Genomic DNA, 6,492 nt, shown 5'->3' with positions numbered 1-6,492 from the left:
TCCAGGTTGTGGTTCATAGCGGCTCTGGAGAGTGAGCAGAATGGTTAGATTTAAGGACTGAAGGGCCAGAGAAAGGCTTGGCATCCTTACTTCATTCCAGAAGCCACCTTGGAAGACGCATGTTGCCACGCTAAAACCACAAAATTGAAGCAATCTGGGAAATCTTAAATCATCCCCAAACCCACCAGGCATCGCTTGAGCAAGACGTAAAAATTCAAGCCACTGGAAATTTAGAAGTTTGTGTAACTGCAGCATAGTTTGGCTATGACATAAAGCTAATCCAACATGTCATTTGTATGTCTTATAATATACATAATTACAAAACAAAAACTGTAACAGAAGGAGTAACCAGAGAAAGAATTAAACTAATGTATTCAAAGGCAAATGGCTTCCTTATTGCTAGGTAGAAGTGAGTCACACTTCTATCCAATATTTTCCTAATTTCAAAGATAAAACAGATGGGAGGGAGGAAATAGCAACAGTAAAATCCAAACAAAAACAGACTGCCTAAAAATGAAAAAAAAAAAAAAAAAAGGAGGCATGAAATGTCTCCTCTGCAACACTAAGTGGGAGAATGGCCTGGGTTTTGAGACTGAAGCATCACTTCATAAACATTCTAACTGTCGCTTATATGAGAGCCATGGAGTCTTGGATGTGTGGTACATGGCAAAACAAAAACCTGAGGCAAAATAATTTAAACCACTCTTATTTGAGTAGAGAGCAATGCACGAGTCAGGAAGCACCAAGGCCGGAAGACTCAGGACACCTGCAGCAGAGATGCAGGTTCGAGTCCCCTGTTCAGACAGCTGGCATAAGAGACATGACACTGAGCTTCCCAGGCAGACAAAGAGGTACATTTATTTGGCTGGTTCCAATAAGAAGACTGTACTGGTTGGTTTTGTGTGTCAACTTGACACAAGCTGGAGTTATCACAGAGAAAGGAGCTTCAGGTGAGGAAATGCCTCCGTGAGATACAGCTGTAAGGCATTTTCTCAGTTAGTGAACCCAGGGGAGGAAGGCCCCTTGTGGGTGGTGCCATTCCTGGGCTGGAAGTCTTGGGTTCTATAAGAGAGCAGGCTAAGTAAGCCAGGGGAAGCAAGCCAGCAAGGAACATCTTCCCATGGCCTCTGCATCAGCTCCTGCTTCCTGACCTGCTTGAATTCCAGTCCTGACTTCCTTTGGTGATGAACAGCAATGTGGAAGTAAGCTGAATAAATCCTTTCCTCCCCAACTTGCTTCTTGGTCATGATGTTTGTACAGGAATAGAAACCCTGACTAAAACAAAGACCTAGTTAGAGTTCATTGGCAGTTTCTGACTAGTGAAGAATCAAGCTTATTTGCCGTTTATGTTGAGATTCAGTTTGCTTAAGGCAAAGGGGCTTCCCCAGCATAATGTCCTTCAAGTGTGAAAGTGTGTATTTTCAAATACACAGAACATAGAACACATAGCTTTTTCTTTGCTGAAACTTTGACTTGACACATGGGAATAAGCTACCATCCAGGATCCAGTAATCATTGATGTGGAGTTAGATCTGTGCCATGGCTATATCCCCCATGCCCACTGTATCACTGGCTCACAATAAATGCTCAAGAGCTATTAGTGTAAATATATTTCAAAATAATTAAAAGACATCAAGAGATACAACATAATACAAAATGACTATCAAGTCATAGGTGAGTCAGAGTTATGAAATACATTGTTTTTTTTTTTTATGTAATACTTTTTTAAAAGCACATTCTTGATCTGAAAATTCCAGAACTGTTCTTTGGAATGGGGAAATAATGGGAATGTTTGCTTTACACTTCCAAGACGAGACCTTCAAACTCATTTATGAGGTCATGACCTCCTTCCATTCTGGCCTCAGGCAGCAGCCATGAATCTACTTCTCTGGATACAGAGACACCTTTTCCAAGGTTCACGTAAGCTCTTAGAAAAGAGTGTCATATTGGTTTATAAGATTTTATCTTGTTTTTAAGTTTTTACTTATGTTTATATCAATGTCTAGATGATGGAGAGTACACTTGAGAAGAAAGCAACACATCCCTGGAGCTGCAGTTACAGACAGTTGTGGGCTGGCCAACCTTGGGTGCAAGGAACCAAACCAGGTCCTATGTAAAAGCAGCCAATGCTTTTAACCACTAAATCATCTGTCTCTGCAGCCCCTCACAATAGTTTTTCAACAAATATCCTGTGAGAAACACAAATAAAACATAATGATGTGGGTTAAAAATAAAAGTAGCATGATGCCAAGAAAAGACAGAACGAAGCAAGCTTCAATTAAAAGCCCTAATACCTTATAAAATAGAAATTAAAGGGCACTGGGTGGTTTAGGGGGGGAATACGATGCAGTTTGGCAGTTTCTCCAAAATTTAAAAATAGAATTGCCATAAAACACAGACTTTTCACTCATTAGACATGGAGCCAACAGAACTGGAAATAAACAGTTAAGTAAATACTTAGATGGGAGTACTCGTAAGATCGCCACTTACAGTCATGGAAACAAACGAGCCCAAGCAGAAAACAAATTGGAAATGCAAACTATGCTTTGTCCATCCCCTGGTGTCCATGAGGAATGTTTCTAGAACACTTGTAGATGGTTTATAATCCATAACACAGTGTAAATGATGATGAAATTATTGCAGAGTGTTGTTTATTAGCCATGACAATAAAAGAAGGCTGATATATCTTTCACATATTTTCCCTCTTTGGTTGACTGAGCCTTCATCCCTCTTTGGTTGACTGAGTCTGAAAGTACACCTATAGAGGTGATGCTTAAAAATGTGGCATATCGTGACTAATTACGTGACACACAAACTTGAGGGAAGATTTGTTGTGTGTGTTGTGTTAGAAGTGAGGCTCCAGACAGACCACACCAGTCCAAACAGTTCCACTTGAGGTTTATTGTAGGAGAAAAGGACAAAGGTGGCAGTGAAAGAGGGAAGGAGAGAGAGAGAAGGAGGGAGGGAGGGGGAGAGAGAGAGAAGAAGGAAGGGGAGAAGGAGAGGAGAGGGGAGGAGAGAGAGAGAGAGAGAGAGAGAGAGAGAGAGAGAGAGAGAGAGAGAGAGGTCAGAGGGGTCTTTCTTTTATTGGGATAGTGACATAGCAGGTGAAGCTAGTCCAGGACGGTGGGAGGTGAGCCAAGTGGATTCTGGGAATATGGTGGCAGTTGCCTTGACAATAGATGTGCCTATTGTCACACTGTTGCCTAGGTATTATGTCATTGGGTTTGGAGCTGATACCAACAGCGCTCACTGTTCCCAGGGTTTGCTATGGTACCTGGATTAGGCAGATCATCACGACAGTGGGACCACAGGGGCAGAGGCTGGCTCACACTCTGGTGGACAGGAGACAAGTCAACAGCTAACAGACAAAGCCTTCAAAATGATGCCTTTACTAGCCAGCCCCATCTTGCAAACACATCAGTAGCAGCTGAAGACCAAAATGTCTAAAGGTGGGCTCATAGGGGAAATCTCAGATTTAAACCACAGCACTGTATAAAACAAGGAAATGCAGATACATTCTACATCACAAAAGAAATCTCAAGAACACATGCTGTGTCAATGAATCAGGGCAGGAAAAGGCCACTCTTGTGAAGCCACGGAAGTTCCTGACTGGTAAAGCCAAGGAATTGGTACAAGAAGCAGTGGGGATCAATTCTTTGATGGCTATATAATTTTATTTGGAGGTGGTGAAAATATTTTGGAACTAAACAGAGCAGGCTGTTCGACAATGTTGTGAATATGCTAATTGCCTGTCGCTTGTTCTCTTTAAAATAGTTAAATCCATGTGAATTTCCTGCCAGCTAGGATGTCTTCAATTCGTAATTCATATCCCCATGAACTCTCAAAACATCACAAGGTTTCTCATCATCACTGTATGTCTTCAGAGGCGACTCTTGGCGTCAAAGGGTTGTAGGAGCTAATGCATGATGGGAGATTAAAATGAATCTATCTCAGCAAACGAGATAAAGCAATGCGTCGAACATTTCTGACTCTTTGAGACTCAGGGAAAGACTTAACTGTACTCTGAGCACTCTTGGCTGCTTCTTACTGGGCGACTCTCATTGCACTGAGCTTGAAGAAAGAGTAAAACAGAGGTCAGAGTCCTTTTTGAAGTCGCTCCATCTCAGCATCGACGGGAGTTTCCATGCCTGACGGGTGCGTGGCAGAGAGGAACTGGATAATTAAAAGATGCAAAAAAAAAAAAAGCATAAAACATTTTTTTTCAGCCAGTGTTGCTGTTCTTCCTTGAAATACTGCCTCTGAAGATCAAAGATAAACAAACAAGCTGGGGGAGGGGTCGGAAAGCGACTCCAACCGGACCAAGTATCCTTTTTCCTCTACTGAAAGCCAGAGCCTTCCTTTCGGAATGTAAATGTTTTCCTTAAAACTTGCGACAATCACGGATGTAAAGGAGAGCTTTTGTCGCAGTGGGGTCTCTTATCTGCACTGACCTGTCGCTCCTTCAGACGGAGATGTGGGCCCCAGTTCTCAGGATTTTAGAAAAGAATGTGTTCAAGTGAGGGTGGGGGTGGGTGAGGAAGCTGAGCCGTGCAGACGGTTTAACATGCAAATGTCTTCAGTTTCTTTTAGGTGGAGGATCAAGGTTTGGCTATTTTCAACTTCTTTTCCACTCCCCCTCTCTTCCCATCCCAGTTTAGTTTCTAGAGGACTGTGGATGTGACAAGGGCTTTGTGTAGGGAATTCAGGGGAATGAAAGGGCCAAGGAGACCCAGTTGAGGGAACAAACTTTTGGGGGTCAGTGAGGTCAGTTTGGAATAAAAGTGTGGCATTGTTGGTATTAAGGACATGCTCTCAGCAGGGTGTCCTGAACTGGGCACACAACTCCAGGCCTGTTTATTCAACACTGAAATACCTAAGGATGGGCCTTGGGGAGAAAATGGAAAGCCATGCCAGGGGCCTGCAACGGCACCTTCCAGCCCCAGAGTGCTCCCGGGACACACACAAAGCCTTGCTTTTTCCACATTTCGGAGAAGAAAGTGCCTGTGCATAACCCAAAATTAATTGATTAATTAACCAATGCATTAAACGAAGAGCTTCCGTGGCATTTTTTTCCTCTCCCTCTCTCCTTTCTTTCTTCCCCCCTCCACACATGTACAATCCGGGTCATTGAAAGCCCAAGATAGAAACAGTTTCCTAAGGGTGTTTGAAAACAGCCTTTGTTTCCATGGAAGTAGCCAGGCGCTCTGTGGCTTCCTTCTAAAAAACACTTACCCACCTCAGACCTAGAGGGAGGGAGGGGAGGGTGCTTCTCTTTTGTTTTGTTTTGGTTTGTTTTCTTTGTTTGGTGATGATTAAATGAGAGAGATTGCTTGCTGCAGTCCACACACACACTGTTAACCTAAATAAATATTAGTAGTCGTTAGTGTGTATTGCTCTTCTGTGGCCCAGTCACGGTGAGGTCAGGAAGAAAGATGGAGGGCTGAGGAAGAGGCTGGCCCAGTGGGGCTGGAAATAGAATTAGGGCAGAGGGTGAAGGCAGCTGGATCCTAGGCTAGGATATCATCTTCCAAGCAGTGGGGGACATTTCCAGAGTCCAAAGTAAAACAGGACCTCAAAGGATGAAATGAATATATATACACCTGAAAACCTGTGCCTCCTCCCTTTCTAAATATCTTTAAGGGCTATGTGAGCTTGTTGTACTCTCACTTGGGAGCAACAAGACCAGGATACATAAATATTGAAGAAGGCAAGTGCTGGCTTCTGTTTTATAGATTGCCAGAGTTTTGAATACCAGAGAAAAAGACAGACAAGGTTACAATCTGAAGAACACTTGGAAAGAAGGAAGAGACACATAAAGCCAGCAGGTCCAAAGGATTTAACGCAGACACGTAAGCAGGGGCAGGCAAATCCAGAGAGTAGGGACAGAGTAAAACAGTATATGAGGCGACTATGTGAGCATCTGGGTGGGGCTTAGGGATTGCAGTGTGTTGACTCTGAGGTTGAGAAAGCAGGGTTTCCAGAAGTTAGATTAAGGGATAGATCACTGAATGGCTTGTCACACAAAGAAGGTGCCAGCAGAGACATTGGCTAAAAATCTAGGGCCATAATCCACTTACATGGCGGTGGTGATACAACATGTGAGTTTGTGCCATTGGGAGATCACATGAGAGATGACAAAACAGGATGAAGTCACCATTGTTCAAGAAGATATCACAGGGCTGGAGACATAGCTTAGTCAGTTAAGAGCACTGATTGCGCTTCCAGAGGTCCCGAGTTCAATTCCCAGCAACCACATGGTGGCTCACAACCAACTATAATGAGATCTTCTCATGTGTTTACAGACAGCTAGAGTGTGTTCATATAAATAAAATGAATAAGTCCTTTTGAAAAAGAAAAGGAAGATATCACAGAGGTGGTTAAATTAGAAGTTGAGGTGGAAACCAAATCATCGGAGCGTACAGAGGAACTCAGAGCTCGGCAAAGGGTGCTGCAGTCACAAGCACCATGTGCTGCTTGCAGGTCTCTGCT

At 43.2% G+C, this 6,492-nt stretch overlaps 1 long non-coding RNA gene across 2 annotated transcripts; it reads left to right on the top strand.

The window, feature by feature from the left end:
- Window positions 1-1,811: 1,811 nt before the first annotated feature.
- Window positions 1,812-5,066, top strand: LOC116077851. 2 transcript variants are annotated; one of them, XR_004113355.1, is made up of 2 exons: window positions 1,812-1,914; window positions 3,778-5,066. It is a non-coding gene; the product is annotated as an uncharacterized LOC116077851 (long non-coding RNA). The 2 variants fall into 2 exon arrangements; XR_004113354.1 differs by having other exon boundaries at window positions 1,818-1,920.
- Window positions 5,067-6,492: the final 1,426 nt, after the last annotated feature.

The sequence above is a fragment of the Mastomys coucha genome, unplaced genomic scaffold, assembly GCF_008632895.1.
Source record: "Mastomys coucha isolate ucsf_1 unplaced genomic scaffold, UCSF_Mcou_1 pScaffold5, whole genome shotgun sequence".
NCBI lineage: Eukaryota > Metazoa > Chordata > Mammalia > Rodentia > Muridae > Mastomys > Mastomys coucha.
Note: the sequence above shows the minus strand (reverse complement) of the source record. Positions and strands in the feature narration are given on the sequence as shown.